General features: G+C 32.5%; 1 protein-coding gene across 1 annotated transcript in view; it reads right to left on the bottom strand.

Annotated features, from left to right (window-relative positions):
* LOC134724751 (ABC-type organic anion transporter ABCA8-like) overlaps window positions 1-7,866 on the bottom strand; it is a 54,195-nt gene extending 46,329 nt beyond the window's left edge. The window contains exon 1 of the mRNA XM_063587967.1: window positions 7,768-7,866. The gene's annotated coding sequence lies outside the window, so the exon portion shown is untranslated. The remainder of the gene's footprint in view (window positions 1-7,767) is intronic.
* Window positions 7,867-21,208: the final 13,342 nt, after the last annotated feature.

Below are 21,208 nucleotides of genomic sequence, written 5' to 3'. Positions count from 1 at the left end.
GTTTGTTCGTAAAGATATTTTCGCATCAAATTCAGAATTTAAAGGAACCTTCACAAAGGGATATCAGGAAGCTTATGTACCCAGTCATTGCTTACTTTGGTCAGTATGATTCAATTTGGACCCAACATTCAGGATCGTTCATATTCTGAGTCGACATCTTCTGATGTATAGTTGTACAAAGAAACTATCCAACCGTCACATGAAAGATCATGAACCTCCAGTTTGTGCTTATTTGGGAATCATGATCCATGTAAGACTAGCAAACGTGATCTAGTAGATACTTTCTTCAATCTTGGACTGTCTGTCTCCTACGACCGAGTGTTAAAAATTTCTACTTCCATGGCCAAGGATGCTTGTCGTTGTTATGTCAAAGAAGGTATTGTTTGCCCTACCAATCCACTACAAAATGTATTTACTTCATCTGCTGTAGACAACATTGATCACAATTCAAGCAGTATCTCGTTAAAAGATTCATTCTATGTTACAGGTATATCTTTATTCCAATATATTTCAGAAGATGTTCAAGGCGTTGTTCAAACATTTGACCAATCTGAACCTATGTTGAAATGCCAGTCAAAGAGAGTGTCTCTTTTACCAGAGAGTTATTCAAATCTTCCACCAGCTGTACTAATATTCATCGAACCAGATATCCCATTAGTTGAAGGAGAACTTTCAATTGATATGTCCTCATTCCCAGCTGCATTAAAAGGGGAATTCAAATGGCTGAACAGCTGTGGATAGGTTTTGGCACTGGAAAGAACTTTCTATATATTTCAATTCATGGATTGTGCCTTGCTCTAGGACCATTGAAATTGAAAGTCTTTCCACTGTTCCATTCATTTACCGGTTGTGACACAGTCTCAGCTTTTTCTGGGAAAGGTACGAAATCAGCTGGGGATAAATGGTTCGTATATGAGGAGTTGTCAGAAGCATTTCTGCAGGTTATTGAAAATCCAAATGATGTGGAAATTTTAAAAGTGTTAAAAGTAATAGAACGATATGTTGTCCTTTTGTATGATCGGTCTAGTACAGCTAATATGGTGAATGAGTTTAGAAAACAGTTGTTCACGCAGAAGACAAGAACAATTGACAATATTCCTCCATCACGAGATGCACTTCTTCATTGAACATACGAAACGTGCAGCTTACCAAGGTAGTGTTATTTGGCGCAATTGTTTAGTTGCACATTCAAGTATGCCATCACCAGATTTATTTGGTTGGCAAAAACTTGATGGTACTTGGGTACCATTCTGGTCTGTGCTTGCTGAAGCTTCAATGTCATGCCAAGAGTTCATCCACTTTGGATGTAAGAAAGGATTTATAGGAGCATGTAAATTCTTGAAAGCAGCATTAAAATGCACAGCATTATGCAACTGCTCACCGGACTGTGCAAGAGAAACTGATCGTGACTGTGCTTTCTTTTGATTTCCTTGCATTTGTATCATATTTTAATTATAATTTTAATCTGTTGTTATGTTAAATACATAGTTACTTGTGAGTTTTTTTTTTTTATTTCTTATCTCATTTCTAAAAAAGAAATACTCTTTGCACTGATTCAATACTGTATATGTTGGGGTTTTTTTCATTTCAGAAAAATTGTGAAATTTTTTAAGGTCATTACCTGTAACTGTGAAAAATAAGAACTCGTCAAAGACGCCATTTTGAACTGTATCGGCCGTTTTTATTTCATAGTTAATGTCACATGTTACATTTAAATAATAATATGTTTGTATATACGTGCTTGTATTGAAATAAATTATCCATGATTTTTTAATCATTTGTATACCATATTTAAAAACATACTTCAAATTTGTACATGTTAAACGGCGCCATTTTGAATATTGCCGCCATTTTGAAGATATTATATATGCACCCAGGCATTAATGATACATTGTAGGCCTTTGTCAATATCAAATGATCAGTTTCGCTGATTTGGTAACTTTCTATCACACAATGATGGTGTATACATACGAATACTGTCAAACTTAGACATTTTGACGCACCATTTTGAATTTGGACGCCATTTTGATGATTTCTGTATTATAAGGTTTAAAAAAAATAATTATTGTCATATCTTAATTGTATTTCCTTAAGTTTGTGACATCTTCTGAACACATTAAAATTGGAAGACTTCATCAAGTGAATTATGTTATACTAATGTCGGCCATCTTGAATTTGGCGGCCATATTGGATTTGTTTTTCGTGGCTCCATATCTGAATTTTGTCTATACCCCTTAATCTTTCACTATGCCAAGTTTCATGCTTTTACCATAAAGTGATCAATTATTCTGATATCTGCTGGACTATCATTAAAAAAATGGTATTTTCCAGTTTTCGGACAATAACTCAAAATGTTTTCAGCAGTTCTCATGAAACTTTGATGTATTGTTTATATACATATATATTGACTGATTTTTATAAATATCTAATATGACATTGAGAAGTTATCGAATATTTCAAAAAGGTGACGGGCGTATCATGCGCTCTTTGCGTAGCTGTTTATTTGTTATAGAACACTTTTTTCAGCATTTATTTTTGTAGTTATAGAAACTCAAAAATGTTTGTAATTTAAATAGTGTGTAATAAAATTGAGAATGCAAATGAGGAATATGTCAAGGAGACAAAAATAATATCTAGTAAAAATTCAAGGGCAGTTATCAAAGTATAGGTCCTATTGACATAGTTCTTGTATTAGTTGCTACTAAAAAAATGACCTAAAAGAGTTTGAATATATATATACATATTCGCATTCTGGCTTTTTTAAATGCCCATTTAATGAGGTGTGGGAATTTTCCGAATAAGACTACGAGGCAAAGTTGTATATATAGGGTAGAACAATCAAAAGCACCAATTATAAGCATGCCATTTATCAAGTACCTCGAACCAATTTTGACACTCAAAAGTAATTATTTCACTATTTTCGAAGGCCTTATTTGAACAATTTTTATCAGGTTTTTTATTGTACCAAGTCTAGAAAGTAGAATACATAGTTTAGTTGCGGAACAATGGCTTGAAGACGAAATAAATCTTTGTTCAAAAGTTGTAATGAGTTATGTGCAGCTTCTAATCCCAGTACATGGTGGGAACTTTCATTGTACAGTGTATTTGGTTCTGCTTTGAAAAGAACTAAGTCTATGTACCATATAATATAAAAGGTTAACTGGTTGTAAGGAACTAGTCCTTAATTGAGATCCTTGTCAGATATTCCTGACTTTGTCATATTAAGAATTGTTCTAATTTAATATGTTCGTACGGGAAACAAGGAACATTATCCTCATACAAAAAAAATAAGATAATTCTAAATAAATATTCCAAAAAATGAAGTGTATTACACAGAATAATCATAAGATATACTGGAATTGTCCTGGATCTCACTTCTGTGATGGGTATATGTTAATGGAATCCTTCTCCAAATACGGGACCAACATATTAGTAGTGGTAGACTCTAATGACCAATGATCTTCAATTTCTACCGAATTTTGGCTGTCAAAAAAATGCTAACATTCCAATTTCAATAACAGTTAACAGCAAATACATTATCACAATAACAGATAACAAAAAAATTAAAACCCCAATAACAGCTAACAGCAAATATATTATCAGAACAGATAACAAAGAATTAAAATGTCCCATAACAGCATAACAGCTAAACCCCTTGTCCCCCTCTATATAGTACTCCGTCTATTCGTTTGTATTTTTGATATTTCAATTTTCCTATTTATAATTTGGATATTTTGTTTTTTCAAACACTCAAAAAAGAAAAAAAAGAAAAAGGTCAAAAGGGAGGAAAAGGGTGAAACATGGACACAGGAGACAGAAAAGTTATATATAATCCTATGTTTCGATCTGGTAAAGGATTTGTATAGTTAGACAATACTATAGAAATCCTTGATTTGGTCTAATAAATTTATATTAGTGAAAAAGACATATATTATTTGAATTCTTTTATTTTTACGCAGGCTTAATTTGTTTTAATAGTTATTTGGAATACTATACTGTCTCATAAGTCCTGGTTTTGGCTGGATAATCATATTGGTTGTTTTATTATGTATAATATTGTGTATAAATTATTTTGTGTTGCAATCAATATCATTATGTGACTCTTTAATAAACAAATTATTTATCTGACTCATTTATTTAACAGAAGGTCTTAATGGAGATTACAGAATTAATAGGGTTCGAGATTCAGATTAACGACCAAATACTTCAAAAGGAAATAGATTGAATAAGCCAAAAATCGGTCAAATAGTTATCAAAAGTACCAGGATTATAATTTTATACGCCAGACGCGCGTTTCGTCTACATAAGACTCATCAGTGACGCTCAGATCGAAATATTTAAAAAGCCAAATAAATACAAAGTTGAAGAGCATTGAGGATCCAAAATTCCAAAAAGTTGTTCCAAATACGGCTAAGGTAATCTACTCCTGGGGTAAGAAAATCCTTAGTTTTTCGAAAAATTCAAAGTTTTGTAAACAGAAAATTTATAAAAATGACCATATAATTGATATTCATGTCAACACCGAAGTGCTGACTACTGGGCTGGTGATACCCTCGGGGACGAAACGTCCACCAGCAGTGGCATCGACTCAGTGGTGTAAATAGTTATCAAAAGTACCAGGATTATAATTTTATACGAAAATACACCGCAAGGCCGTTTAACATTTTTTGTACCACGAAAATGTTTGTTTATTCAAACACATTAAGTCTGTTGTTATGAGTCATTATATAGAACGCCGACAGTTTGCATGTCCCATATATTTTATTGGCACTTTCGGAGAGATATAGGATTTTTTTATGTAACTTTAGCAATATATATATACAGTCAGCAACTCAAACATTCTTGAACGTAAAAATTGTGTATCCAACAACCACTTTCGATAAGAGTATTGTCAGTTGTTAGAAAACCCTCCCCTCACCCCCCCCCCCCCCCCCCCAATTTTTTTAAAATCTGTAACAGGGCAAATGCTTTAAAAATTTTGTCTTTGTTTGTTTTTTGTTTTTTTTTTTGTTTTATCTAAGTCATATATGTTTTAGTTAGATGTCCTTTTCGCTTAAGACCGCCTCCAGGTGCAGGTTTTTTTTATCGCTGCATTGATCTACCATTGGTGGCCTTTGGTTGTGTTCTGCTCTTTGGTAGGTTTGTTGGCTTTTTGACGTGATGTATTCTATTTCCCGCTTCATTTCAAATTCATTCAAGTAAATCTTAAACCTTTCTGTGGATTTCTTTCGATTGAATTCATACTTATGCATATCAGTCATTGAGTTTTCGAATATAAAAAAAATGTTGAATGTGTGCTATATTATATATACAATATGTAAAAGAAGATGTGGTATGATTGCCAATGAGACAACAATCCACAAAAGATCAAAATGACGCAGACATTAACAACTATAGGTCACCGTACGGCTTTCAACAATGAGAAATGCCCATTCCGCAAGAATGGTTAATAAAAAAAACTGTGTTGTACAAGAATTTATTTAACTTTTAAAGGCCATTTATTCAGATGAACAATTCAGATATACCGACTAACTAACTTGACTAAATAACTTTCTCTAAATGAAGAGTTACATCTCTTTTTTTAATTTTAAATGGAAACTATCAGCCTGATATATATGTGTTGTCCCTCTATAATATTTTCCCCGATCCCCGTGGACAATGATAGTAAAGTGGCATAAAAATAAAAATAGTTTTGTTGCTATGATATGATTATCGTTTGTATAAGAGCAAATATATATAGTTTTGTATACACATTATATAAGTAAACATATTAAAGAAATTATTCTATATCAAATATTAAGTTTGAGGCCTGCATGGGACAATGCAATTTCAATAGAATCTGGAAGATGGCAAAACATAGAAAGAGAAAACATAAAATGTGTATTATGTAATTCAAATACCATTGGTGATGAATACCATTACATTTTAATTGTTCAGCTTTTGAATGAATGAATGAATATTTTATTTGCGAAGGCATAAATAATATGCTATGGCAATACATAAACAAGTATATACAATGTGACAAAACAACAGATAGCAGAGAACAATACATAACATAATAAAGGTACAATTAATTCACAATACATGATCTAATTTTCCAAGAACATTTCAGATAGTTACACTGTTTAATTGTGATTGATTTTGATTTTGCTTGAAGTAAATGAAAAAGTTTTAAATTATTTGGCCAAGAACAATAATATTTTGGCAAATGTTCTTGTCCGTCACAATTCTGTAAGCTGGACATACAAGTATAAAGTGGTATTCATTTTCAATACAAGCCATATTGCAGCATGTACATAGACGCAAATGTCTAGGAATATTTTTATATCGCCCTAATTCCTAAATTCAGTTTCAAAGTACCACTTCTCAATTTTGTAAGTAAGTTACTATTAATAAAAAAATCTAAATAATTCTCTATTACAAAGTCTGTTTTGGGGTGTTTATAAATACACAGTTTTTCACAATCATTTATTGATGCATACCTAGTTTGTAAATACTGGTCCTTTATACGAGTTTTTATAACATCTAACTGTATATTTACATAATTCTGTGCAGTCCAAACATAGATCAAACCAAGATTAAACAATAAATCACGAACACTAGACGCCCAGTTCTTTTTACCCTTGTTTGCATCTTCTAATAAAAGTTGATAAACATCATAAACAATAGGTGGCTTATTTACAATAATATGAAGCCAATATTTCAAAATAATTTGTTTTCTTGAGACATGCATAGGCAAATGACCTATAATTTCACCACACAAAAAACTTATAGGAACATTTTTACCTAGTTTTAAAACAAATCTACAGAAACGGTTGTGTATTTGCTCTATATCATTTGCACGGTGAAAACCCCATATTTCAGATGCGTAATTCAATACGGAACCAAGCATACTATCAAACAGTAAACATTCTTGACTTGTGGATAAAAACACATGTTTCAAAGAGTTCAGAAGTGACGAAAGCGCTCTTGATCCCTGTTGAGATAATCTTTTTTGGGTATATAAGAATGTTCAATTATAATGAAGTAGCATACCCAAATACACGTAAGAGTCCACTATCTGTAGTTCTTTACCTTCATACATGAAACTGAAGTTAGCTGGCTATCTTTTGACAGAGACTTATAATACGTATAATATGTATTATATGTCTCTGCTTTTGATAACTGTAGAATACAATGTATTGCATTTTACTATAGAAATAGACTAAACACATTGAAGTTTTATGACTTAATGAATTCAAAAAAAATGTACAGAACTGAACGAACTATGCAGTAATTGAACTTTTCTGGGTGAACAATTGTGAATGCCTCTATCTACTTTTGTACATTATTTATTTATGTAATTGTATTGAAATATGTATAATTATCTCTATACCTTTATAATTTGGTTTGTGAGAATAAAGATATATATATGATTACTGTTTTTATACATCAATAACTTTATCAAACTCTCCCGGTACATGCATGCATTTTGGAAAGTAAGACTTGAAAGGGTTGTCGGGCTTTGCAAACCCAATCAGCTATTTATGGTCAATTACCAACTCTTCCAATATATACATGTGTATATGTCGTATATAGCCCTTCGTCACATACTCATAATGGGGAAAACAAATATTTATCATGCAAATTGCAAAGAACGGATCATAATTGTGTTTGTATAAAACGACGAGTCTGAAAGCCTGCTTAGCTTGACAAACTTATATAATGAACCGCAGTCATAGAAAATCGCTAGATAATTTGAATATACAAATTTGAATTTTATCTTACCTCCTAAAAATCATTGATATTTTTCTGCCATACTATTGTCTTATTTACAAAAAATACAACGTAAATAAGCTGTCGTGTCATTGCCTTCCGGTGTTAGAGGACAATAAACGTATTTTATGTATAAATCACGATCAATCAACTGGTCATTAATTACACAGTATTGACATCCGAATGCATTTTAGGGATTTTTTTTTTAATTGTTCAGTTTCCCATAGATTTACCCACAGCCCGTGAGTGCCCGATGATAGGGATTAGTTATCTATAACCCCCTCATCTATGCGGCGATAACGGAATAAAACTAGTGTAAAGAATAACGCAGGGTTATAAATAAATAAAGAAAAGAGAAAAAGAACGAAACAATAAAAAAATAATAGAGAAGAATGGGGTGCTAAGATAAAAAGGATACAGCTGAAAAAACGGATGTGCCGCTTTACTGCCCCCGGTTTATAATAAGTTTTCTACCGGTAGAGCCAAACTTCCAAACTAATTCTTGTATCTATAAACTGAACTGAGACTACTATATCATAGTAGTCTCAGCTATAAATGATTATGAATTTCGTAAATGTTTTACGATATCTGTGGTAACGAAATCATTGACTTAAATTACCAGTTCGTAAAACATTGAATATGTATGTTGGGTTTTGTCTGATTGCAAGCTTCTAATCAGCGGATATTATATTCTCTGAGTCTCAACGGGCATTTTTACGTAGAGTTAAACAATATTTAAGATTTTTGAAGTGTGCGAAAGGTACTGTACTGTCATTTTGGAGACGGTCAACCGGGGCTCCGACATTCGAAAAAAATATAATTTGCTTGATGGAAATTTAATTTTGATGAACTGTATGAACTATAGTTGTTTTAATGTCTGTGTCATTTTGGTCTCTTGTGGACAGTTGTCTCATTGGCAATCATACCACATCTTCTTTTTAATATGAAATGTTTTTTCTAATACGTTTCTGCTTCAAGACTTGGTAACGAAAACATTCTATATGTAAGTATTAACCAATCAAATTATAAAAATGATAAATGCATCCAAACTTTTTCTATAGAATGGGTAAGCTCCGGGTAAATAGATCAAAACTGTCAGACAACAGCGATATAAGATTTAAAAAATTCGTAAGGGTTCCGTGGAACCCAGTGTCTCGCCTACTTTTGCTGTTAATCACAGGCTCAACAAAAATGAGGAAAAAAATCAATAAAATTATTCCTGTTGATACTATCTTTTGATCGTAAAAAGCTTCTGTCCAGGTTTGGTAAAAATCCAAGATAGTTTATGAATCTAATAAATGTTTTAAAACTTTAACTGCAGACTGTATGTAATGTTAACTGGAAGAAAAACTAAGTCCATTTATAAGTAAAATACAGATACACAGGTACAAAATTTTAACAAAATTTCCTTCTCGATACTAGCTTTTGATCATAAAAAAGCTTCTGTCCAAGTTTGGTACAAATCCAAAATGGTATAGGAAAGAAGAAAGTTATTAAAAAAATTCAAACTTTAACTACAAAGTGCATGTGTTGTTTCCTGGCAGAAAATCTAAGTCCATTTAAAAGTAAAATACTGAAAAAATTGAAATTTATTTTTTAAAAATTTACTTCTGGATACTATCTTATGATCATAAACAAGCTTCTGTCCAAGTTTGGTAGAAATCAAGTATAGTTTAAGAAAGTTATTAAAATTTCAAAAACTTTAACCACAGAGTGAATGTAATGTTTCACGGCAGAAAAACTAAGTCCATTTATAAGTAAAATACGGAAAAAATGGAAATTTATTTTTAAAAAATTTACTTCTGGATACTATCTTATGATCATAAACAAGCTTCTGTCCAAGTTTGGTACAAACCCAGGATAGTTTACGAAAGTTATTCAAATTTTAAAAACTTTAACCACAGAGAGAATGTTATGTTTCCCGGCAGAAAAACTAAGTCCATTTATAAGTAAAATACTGAAAAAATGGAATTTTATTTTTACAAAATTCACTTCTGGATACTATCTGATGATCATAAACAAGCTTCTGTCCAAGTTTGGTAGAAATCCAGTATAGTTTAAGAAAGTTATTAAAATTTAAAAAAACTTTAACCACAGAGTGAATATTTGTGGACGCCGCCGACGACGACGCCGACGCCGACGGAAAGTAGGATCGCTATGTCTCGCTTTTTCGACTAAAGTCGAAGGCTCGACAAAAAGCGGCACTGAAAAAACCAATCGTTGCTACCAGAATTTTCCCATGTACCTTTTCTGATATATATAGTCTTACCTGTTTGAAAGTTTAAAAGTTATTGTTCCTATAGAAACCCAAATATATTCATTATCACAATGTTGGATTTTTTATTTGACTGTACAATCGCTTACAAATTCTCTATACAATCACTTGGGTCTTTCCTGTGCAATTGCTTGGCCAACTTCAAAAGTTTGGTATTTTTTACTAGAAAGTAGAAACTATCTTAGTTGGGTTGGTGTCTTTGATTCGTAATGCAATGATTGGAAATATTCTAAATAAAAACTGGCTTATCACTGGTATTATATTTTAATTGAAAGACGTGCACACCAAATCTAAAGAGATTCGGAAACAATATTGTTTTATATTAATCCGTCTCATTGACATCAGAAAAAAGGAAATTAATACAATTCAAATGGTTGAAAATGTCACCAGGATATGTGTTTCAAGGCTGAACCAATCAAATCCGAGATAATAAGGAATTCATTATATGTCAAAGAGGGTTTTGATATTTTAATCATCGGGAACAGAAGAGTTTCAAGTGCATGTTTATGTTTTCGGGCACATAAAAAAATTATGACACTCAATAAGGAAATGTTTCCCGGTATCTATTCTGCCACATTAATGAACAGATTTTACATTCCACGAGATGTCTAAATATAAATATAAATGTTCATTAAAACAATTACAATCCAATGCAAAATATGTCTGGGTGAGGTTTTTTTATATATATTATATGTTACGATTTTTTAAAATATTTATTTGGTCTTTTTATTAAATTTTGATATATATCTCGATCACACATTCGAAAATGTCCAGTAAGGATGCTTGAAGTGTATTATTTTGTAGTGCTGGTCGTGTGATTTACTAGAGACATATATAAACATATGTCATTTGCTTTACAGAGCTTACTTGAGGTGAGGTCTAAACTTTACGGAGTGGTTCTCGCTAATATGACTACCATGAAAAGTACATGCATTTCGGTTAGAAAATATATAAATTATAGATAAGAAACTGCTGTGAATCAAAACATTTCAGAAGACAGAATTATTACTACCACAACATTGAAAACATAGATATTTTGAGAGAATATCTTTATTGAAGTTATCATCTTGCAGATGTCAGGAAACATTTTCTTTTTTTCTATCGAGACTTCGCTTCACACTTTTACATAAGCACGGTGGGTATGGTTGTCCTGCGAGAGAACGTTCTGTGCTGGTGATTCGGTCCTGACGGGTGCTGGTGATCAATGAAAAAATGTAAACAAAGACGAAAATGATGATTTTTGACGTTTTCACTCATAAAAAATGGGAAGAAAACAGTTGAGATTTTTCAATTTTGTTTCTTATGGGTTCATATGTAAACCTTTAAAAAGTTGACCCTCTAAACTGTTTCAGTAAACGTAACACAAAAATGCTCATTTTCAGAAAATCTCGAACTGAAAAAATAAAACAAAAATGCTCATAGAGTCCGCTTTCTATACCGAAATCCACACGACAAAACTATTTTGTGAAAAAAACATTGCAATTTATTAAAATTTAGCATTTTCTCAATTTATGCATGTCCTGATACTGTGCTGGTGGGTCCTGTCATTGTACTGGTGGGTCCTGATACGGTGCTGGTGATTTTGGATAAGAAACTGGTCATATTTGAAACAAATGTTAAAAAATCAATTAATTTGGGAAAATAATTGTTGTCAATAGGATCTATGACTCCTATTTTAGCTCTTGTGCATCCATTTGGCTGTTTAATATGTGTTTTTAAATGATCGTAACTTGTATTACATTTTTACATAAAAGGGCAACATCTTTCGTCCAATATCAGATAACAATATATAGTATCTAAAATAAGAATAGTTTTATTAAGATAGTAAATGCCCCTTACTTACATTGATGCTTCAACAATGATCCAAGCCCATGCCGCATAGACATGTTTGTTAGCGCTCCCCACTTCTCTTTTTCTACTAAATACAATAATGAACTATAAATAATAATGCTTTGCAAGAAGTTTCCCCATGATATATGTACAAAATTATATTTCTATTATTCATTGTCTGTGCTGTTTTGATACTATTGCAGTTTACACATTTCGTAATTGACAGGCCACAGAAGGGGTCATAAACCATACACGAAAAGATAAAATATTGATTTAAGTACTTAATTTACATCTCTGAACCCCCACCCCGGCTTGTTTTTTAGGAGGGTGTCTGAAAATGGTCGATTACAGACAGCCGAGTACGCATTTCACTTAAAAGTGTATTTTAGTTGGGTATTTTTTCCATTTACTCATTTTCAATTATAATTAAGGCACATTTGATTTTTATTCATAAAACTATTTAAATATAGAAAAGTAGGACACATTGTTCACTTCCTCCCCCGTAATTCTTTATCAAAAATATTTATTTATTTTGGAATTTTGAAATGAAAAAGCTAAGAAATCTTAGTTTTGTTAGTGTTCTCTAGGTTATCTCGTCTTCATTCTCTGACATATTCTAGTCGGCCCTTTCATAAAATAGTGAAATTTGTTTTAGTGTTCTATCGAACTTTCGAAAAAAATACCTAATAACCGTTCAGACAAAAAAAATATGTTGAAAAAAATCTTACAGATACAGCAAGTGATTTTTAATAGCTATAAGATACATTTTTCTTTTAAAATATAACTTTTAAATCTTACTGGAAACTATTCCAAGCTAAAAACTTTCACTGTAACCTCGCTCTAACTTATCCCACCTCCCCCCATAAAAACACAAACAAACAAACCCTCAACAATATTGTCATTCTTATAGTCAGCACTCGATTGTTCACAAACAAATGTGTTTTAAGCTGTTAAAGACATATGATTCAAACGCTCAGAAAGTCCTTTGTTCTATATTTTTGCTCTCAATTTTTATGCAAAACCTTTTACATTTTTATTATATGGGTTATTGTTGAAGGTCGTACGATGACGTGAGGTTGTTAACACATACTTCCTTTTGTTTCTTATGGAAATTTGTCCATTGACAACAAACATACCACATCATCTACTTTATATAAGTATTGTATAAATTACAACATATTTTGGTGATCTTGCAAAATGATCGTAATCCCGAAATTCGTAAACATATTATTTTATTAATTGTGACTGTTTATTTAACGCATCATGTAAATGTAGCGGAATTTGATGAGACTGTTATTAAAGTGAGAGGGTTAGCGCTATAGAACCAGGTTTAATCCACCATTTTCTACGCCAATAAATAAGATTACAGTTAATCTTTAAAAAAAATAATAAATAGGGGTATTTTTTCTCTCATCGTAATAACAGTAAACAGATTCACAACAATGTTAATTTCAGGAAAGCAGACAACAGTTAATTATTCAATAACAGTACAGCATCAATGATCTTGAATATATGCCACTTTTAACTAAAATATAAAGGCACAGAACCAGGACATAGGAGCACAGAACCAGGACCGTTTTCTATGGAACGCCATGACTGCCTTATGTTAATGATCAACATTATATTCAGTGCTCACACCATTATATGCAGTGCTCACACCATTATATGCAGTGCTCACAACATTAAATAAAGTGCTCACAACATTATATTAGGAGCTCACAACATTATATTAAGTGCTCACAACATTATATTAAGTGCTCACAACATTATATAAAGTGTTCACAACATTATATGCAGTGCTCACAACATTATATTAAGTGCTCGCAATATTATATTAAGTGCTCACAACATTATATTAAGTGCTCACAACATTATATTAAGGGATCACAACATTATATACAGAGCTCACAGCATTATATGCAGTGTTCACACCATTACATGCAGTGCTCACAACATTATATAAAGTGTTCACAACATTATATTAAGTGCTCACAACATTATATGAAGTGCTCACAACATTATATGAAGTGCTCACAACATTATACGTTTTTTGTTGTATGATGAGATAAATGAATGATGAGATCATTCGGTAAACTTCGTTTTTTAGCGGAAATTACCGAATCCATAATTGGTAAATTACGGTAATTAATGCCCAGCAAACACATTTAAACAGTTATTGTTATCTGTTATCATTAAGGGCTTTTTTAGCAGTATACACTATTTAAAACTGATTGAAATAAGTAAGTTAAGAAGTATGATCAATTTAACACAAATTTATTCCACACCATTTTAAACTTATTTTGAGGATCAGTTTCACCATATTCACAACTTAATATGTATATATATTTAAGTGTTTAATAAATTGCTTCGCCGAATGCAGTTGGATACGACCACAGAGGTCCAACCCTAAACCGTTCGGACAAAAATGGACACACTATTCACGCTTGATTCAGGTCTGAATTTGGAATGTAATTAAATATTTGACACATAATAAATTTCTGACACAGAATAACTGTAGTCAAAGAACTAAAAATTGGTTATATAATTTGAATTTATACTTAACTTTTTGCTTTTGCACTACGCTGTTGCGAATTGCCCCACCCCCTCCAAAAATTAAAAAAATACCCTCATTTTTGTTTTGTGCAATATACTATGCTGTTGCATACTGACCCCATCCTCAAGAAAAGAAAAATGTATCCCCCACTTTTTTCTTTTTTATTTCTGAAATCTGATATGGGAGAAAAAAAATCTTTACACATAATTTTAAAGCAGTGTAAAGGAGGTAATCAAACATGTCTGGATTACCTCAATATATTTGGATTACCTTCCTTACACTGGTTTCAAATTGTCTTAATTGACCATTAACCAAGAAACCCTTGTTTTTCCCTCTTTTTTGCCTCTAATTTTGAAACGGTTTGAGCCATAACACCTCCCTCCACCTACCCCTCCGAGCAAATCTTAACCATCCCTTTTGTAGTTTGGAAATTTGTGGTATAATTTTAGAGAGATTCATACATGTACACTTAATGACTGGAAACTACAAAAAATGTTTATTTCGACCCCCTTTTTGCCCCTAATTCCTAGACAGTTAAGACCATAACCCCCCAAATCAATCCCAACCTTTCTTTAGTGGTTATGTTCCAGACCGTATGAGTATTTGGACCGTACGCGTACGGTCTGTCAACAAAAGTTCCGAACAATCTTCAACCTTGCAAATTAAATACTACCAAGCTAAAATCGAATGTACAATCAAGTCTGAAGGATCTTTTTTATATTCGATTTCATTGGTTTTTAAGGTGGTTGATATGTTGTGGTTCATTGGTGTTTATGTCTGTGGTTTTATTCAAGATATATATATATATATATATTCTTAAAATAACAAGTGTGTTAACGCATGCGGAAGAATATCTCAAGAACGTTTTGCAATTTCCCATGCAGACTGAGGTATCGGTCTTTTCTCTCTCTCTCAAGTACCGATAACTCTGCATGGGAGATTAAACGTTTGTTGGGAAAATATGCCTCCATTACCTTATAGTGTAAGATTTGAACAAAATAATTTGATTGATATCGTTGAAAAATTGAATAAAATTGTTTGCACTTTGCGCGAAAAAAAATCTGACTCAAGCAAAAACCATGACCCTCCTTGAAGTTAAATTGTTGCTCCCTGACAGACAGCCTTTTCTTTGAATTGCATTTATCGGTAACAAAAACGTTAACTCTATAAACTGTAAAACGGAAATGTAAGGCAATGGCTATTTTGTCAGCTGTTGGAAAACAGGAGCAAAATAGCCACTGTCTTCAATTTTTTGTTTTACAGTTCTGGTTAGTCTCTCTATAATTAGTGTATATTATAGTACGTACACACATTTCAGAATGGACGAACAGCAAAGAAAAATAATGCAAAGAAAGTTAGACTACAACAGAAAGTGGATAAAGGCTAGTCGAGCTCTAAATCGGAAACCTACACGGGAAACTGCAATAAGTTCGTCCGACAGTGATAATGCCAGTCAAACAACTACGTCAAAGTATATCACAACCCCTGACATACCCATTATTGCCAACGAAAATATGTCAGACGAAAATGAAGAGTGTAGTACAATGTATTTCACTCAAGACACCCATATAAGTCTAAATGACAATACTTCAAACTGGGATATAATAGACGAAGATAATGCGATTGATTACGATTCTGAATCCGAAACTGAATCTACATACACGGACACTTTGTGCGACGATTTGGCTGCTTGGATTTACGAATTTCAGATAAAACATAATGCTGTTGACAATTTGTTAAAGATTTTTCAAAAACATGGTCATTCAGACATTCCTTCAACCGCTAGAACACTTCTTAAAACAAACGCAATATTATAACTGAAATGAAATCTGGAATGGAATATCTATATTATTCATTGTCAGACCAATTGATTAATGTCATAGATAAATATCCACAAGAAGTTCGAGATAACATAACAAATTTAGAAATTTTATTAAATATTGATGGATTATCTCTTTTTAAAAGCTCCTAAAAATCCGTGTGGCCAGTACTTTGTGCACTTCACCTTGACCCTTTGCTAATTTTCCCAGTTGCTTTGAGTTATGGTCCAACAAAACCTGCAAATCTTGATTTTTTACATGATACCATAACTGACTTGGACAATATAATGCACAATGGACTAATGTACACTGGAGTTTACATTAAAATAAAATTAAGATGTGTTGTTTGTGATGCTCCTGCAAAATGTATGGTAAAAGGAGTAAAACTGTATTCGGGGTACTTTCGGTGTGATAGATGTGATCAAAGAGGAAACTTGTTCGGACGTATGACTTATCAGGACACTGATAATTTAAGTCTTCGTACTACAAATGATTCTATCCGCAGACAAACTAATCGTGAGCATCATAATCGGGACTCCCCCTTTTGCACTTTAGACATTGATATGATTGCACAATTTCCCATTAATTACATGCATCAATGCTGCTTAGGGGTAATGAAGAGACTTATTTTGATTTGGATTAGAGGGAAAAAAGAAGTTAAAATGTCCGCATTGCATTCAGAACAAATCAGCAATCGATTACAAGGTCTGCAAAGATTCATACCGCGCGGATTTGTACGGAAGCCAAGGAGTTTGAGCGAAATAGACAAATGGAAAGCAACTGAGTATAGACAATTTTTACTATACACGGGGAAAATTGTCTTAAAAGAGATATTAAGGGAAGATTTATATTTACATTTTATGACATTTAGTGTTGCCATTTGCATTTTAGCCTCCAAAAGTCTACTGCAACAACATCACAAGTATGCAAATGCGCTTTTGAAATATTTCGTTGAAATGGGACGTAATTTATATGGTCCAGAATTCATTGTGTATAATGTACACAGCATGCTTCATATCACATCAGATGCTGTTAAATTTGGAAGTTTAGATGCATTTTCTGCTTTTCCATTTGAGAACTTCATGCAACAAATAAAACGAATGGTTCGGTCAGGGAAAAATCCAATTGTTCAAATACCGAAGCATTTGGATGAAATTGAAAATGTTAAGCAAGCTTCTTAATCTGCCTAAGAAACCATTATAGAGATAAAAAGACCGAATAACTTCTAAGTAATTTCCGATTCGTCGTGTTGTGAAGTAGTAAGCTCTACTAACATTGACGATGGAAATAACTATAAAAAAACTAATGTGTAGATTTTATGAAAGATGTGAACCACTTGATGATAAGCCCTGTAATCTTGGCATAATTGGTTCCTATAGAGGAATTGATAGACATTCACGGATGAAGATAGTATCTCCAGGAATTCTGAAACAGAAGGCTATAATGATAGAAAAGGGCAATGGGATAAAAATATTTCTCAGTTTGCTACATCATTAAATTTCCATGTTGTAACCCGTGATAATGCGGGTCTGTGACTGAATTTAAGAATAAAACTATGCGTAAGCCTAATTTAAATATTGGTATTGTCATCTGATAAAGTCAAGCCAATTATAAGATGCACAGTTTTCTCTGCTTTCAACATCTTTCTGTTTGAACCCGTCGACCTGGAACTTATCAATTATTGGTATTATTAATTTTATTTGGAAAACAAAAGGGCCTGGAAAGGAGTATTTCTTAATCAACAGCATTGTCCTTAATTATGACTAAATAAAGTTGAATTCTTTGATTCGCTGTTTTACGTCATTCCGGCTATCAAATTGAAAACTGTACATGCTGTACCTATACGCCTTATTTTAAGTCCTGATTTTTATTATTCGTATTGTCATCTTAGAAACTCATACTGATTAAAATACTACAATCGGGAATAATGTGACAATGATTGAATTTAGTAGTGTCAACCCTGTGATTACGACCCGTGTATATACTAGTAGCAAAATCCTAAATACAGCGTTTGGTGGTGCGCCTGTCAGATGCGGAACCTACAGATAAGGTAATAGGTAACAGGTGAATATACTATTGGTATCGGTATCGGATACGACCCGGAACTTCTTAATTATTGGCAATATTAATTATGTGGAAAACAAAAGGGTCTGGAGTGGTGTAATGAGTGATGACGGCTGACAAATTGGACCTTGTAATTTTAGTATTATAGATATATAAAAGAGCACAGAAAAGAATTTTTATATGTTGATTATAATTTTTTCTTCAGAGGGTGATGGAATATGCCATCGTAGAGTTTGTGGATCCCGAAGACATAACCATGATAACAGTAGACATTGTCCATAAAACCTGGTTGAAAAGTATACAAGATGTAAGTTTCAAATAAATATAATCTTAGTTATATTTTTATTTTCGAATCAGACACAGTAAGAAGACCAAAATGTCAGTAAACGTGGATGACGAAAAACTGGGAACATCAATGTGACAAATGTTAAAAAAGAAACCACACAATCAGAAAAAAAAAATGAAATAAAAAGTTAAAAAAAAAGCGAGCACCACAAAGCAATATACAATTTAAATTTGAGTATTTTTTTACGGATTACTTTGGATTGATGTTAAAACCAGATCGATTTATTTCGTTTCTTTTATACTATGTGCAAAGTACAATATCATGTAAATATATCAAAGCTTTAAGAAGTTGCATATGCATATTCAAATTCTTTAATATTACGTATTCTATTGTAGGCTATGTTTACCTACTGGCCCAAACTAGGAGCTTCAAAACAGACAAAGGTTGGGACAATCCAAGATCCACAGACGTGGATACTGTACAAAATCAGTGTACTATCAACAACAGGTACAACTACACGCAGTCTATATGGTGTTAATATCTTAAAAACACAGAAAATGCAACACTTTCAATTATTTGTTTTCTATCTTGAAAGAAAAGGTTTTTTTCAAAATGTATGTAAATGTTCCTTCAAATTAGTTTTTTTGGCTTTAAATTATGAAACCGTTATTTATGATTTGTTGTTTCAGTGGATGAGATCATCGGTTGAGTACCAAATGATGGTTTAACTAGTTATCTTAACAGATAAGCTTGCAACTTTATTAATTTAGGAAATTACATAATTCATTTTTATATTCATTTTTTCTTATTTATTAAATAGAGGATTATGAAACAGCAGCAAGACGATGCAAACTAGCAGAGTATACCTCTCATATAGAAACAGAGGAAGAGGAAGAGTAAGAGAAAGAAAAGACGACACCAAAAAGGAAAACCAGCCAACCGAGTCGATATGATGATTATGACTATGGTATATCGTTTTCTTTATCTATATGGACACATTTAATTACATAAATAGTACAATCTGAACCAACATATTCAATGAAGTTCTCTAAGTATTTATTACTTTCTACTAAGAGTTTTGTTTGAATACTCATCTTGCTCATGTGCACAATATTATTTTTGTATTCTTGATCAATTACAATATCCATGGATCTTCACAGAAGAAAATTCAGTAATCAACATAATACTAATAGACTATTTTGGTGAATTGTTTATATACTTGTTCCTTACATTTCCAGAAGAAGAGCAGGGTTGTTCAGCCAGTAGCAGGAAAGCGAAGATTTCAAAGTCTAGCAGTGGCATGCATCGAGTAACAAGTAAGCGTTATTTTCTTCAATTAAGCGGGGCTTTAAATAATTCAGATGGTAGATTAATGTGTAAATTTGCTAAAAAATATGGTAAAAATTCCTGTCCGTACTGTTTAGATAACATACATGATATAAACTGATAGGAAGTAAGCATTGCACATATGTGTTTTGAATATAGTATTTACCAATTATGGACTTTTGACGAGATCCATAAGTTGTATATATGGTGGACCTGTTCAGATAAAATTGACCGAGAACGAATCCGGGTGTCAATTTAATCTAACAAGTCCATGGATATAATCAATACTCTATTTATGTATTTTATTCAATATTGTTAAACAAATATGAAAGTGGTCAGGTGTTCAGTCTTCATAATCCTTTATAGAGACAGTATAACCATGTTTTAGGGGATGAAGTCAAAATCTTTGCTCAGTTCTTGGAGCACAAAAATCGTGCTCGAAACATGAAATCCAAAAATATGCATATCTTTATACACAGGAAATGGAGCTGGTTGCTGTATAATTGATATCTTTTGACAGTAAATCAGTTCTAGTTTCATGCTTGCAAAGTATATTTAGTTTTGCATTTTATTTTTTTGTAGGTAATACTACGGATGAAAGGTCAGTGCCTTCCTCATGTTCCTTGCTCTGTCCACCAATTGGTACCTCTACGCCAAGAGGCAGAAAAGATCCCATATGTTACGGTAAGCGGTGTTGTTTGGTATGTCTCTGGCTAAACACATGTATATGAATCGACATGTCAGTCAACTTTTTTTTTATCTTATTAATTCTAATTTAAGTCAATGAAGCTGTTCGTACCAATTGAAAAATGCAAACCCAATGATGATGTAAATACATTTATGATATAATTCCAGATGGTAGATCTCTTTCACCAGAACCCATGGAGTGTAGTGCATCTGTATTAGCTATAGACAGTCGTCCTCATTCGCGTAATGAGCTAGTTAATGCAGAAGCCCCTATTCCACCTATTGTTCGGATGTCCCGACAAGAGAGAAAAGACAACACCTCTATGGAGAAGTTGGACTCTATACAGAAGGATCAACAGGAAATATTGAGTCTCCTGAGAAAGCTTAATGTTGCAGGTAGTGGAGCTGCAGATATTCAGGCAGAGGAGCAATCTGCAGTAGACTTCAACTTGATTGAGTCTGTACTGGAGATGGAGTCCTTCTGCTTTAGGTTGCAGGACGACCAATCTTTCAAGAGGAAAATGGTAATTAGATTTTTCACAATCGAATTTGTCAGTTTTTTTCTAGTTATTAATATGGTCATGCATCTGTTATGCTCTTTTATAGATACG

This window comes from Mytilus trossulus, chromosome 7 (genome assembly GCF_036588685.1).
Source record: "Mytilus trossulus isolate FHL-02 chromosome 7, PNRI_Mtr1.1.1.hap1, whole genome shotgun sequence".
In the NCBI taxonomy this organism is placed as follows: domain Eukaryota; kingdom Metazoa; phylum Mollusca; class Bivalvia; order Mytilida; family Mytilidae; genus Mytilus; species Mytilus trossulus.
Note: the sequence above shows the minus strand (reverse complement) of the source record. Positions and strands in the feature narration are given on the sequence as shown.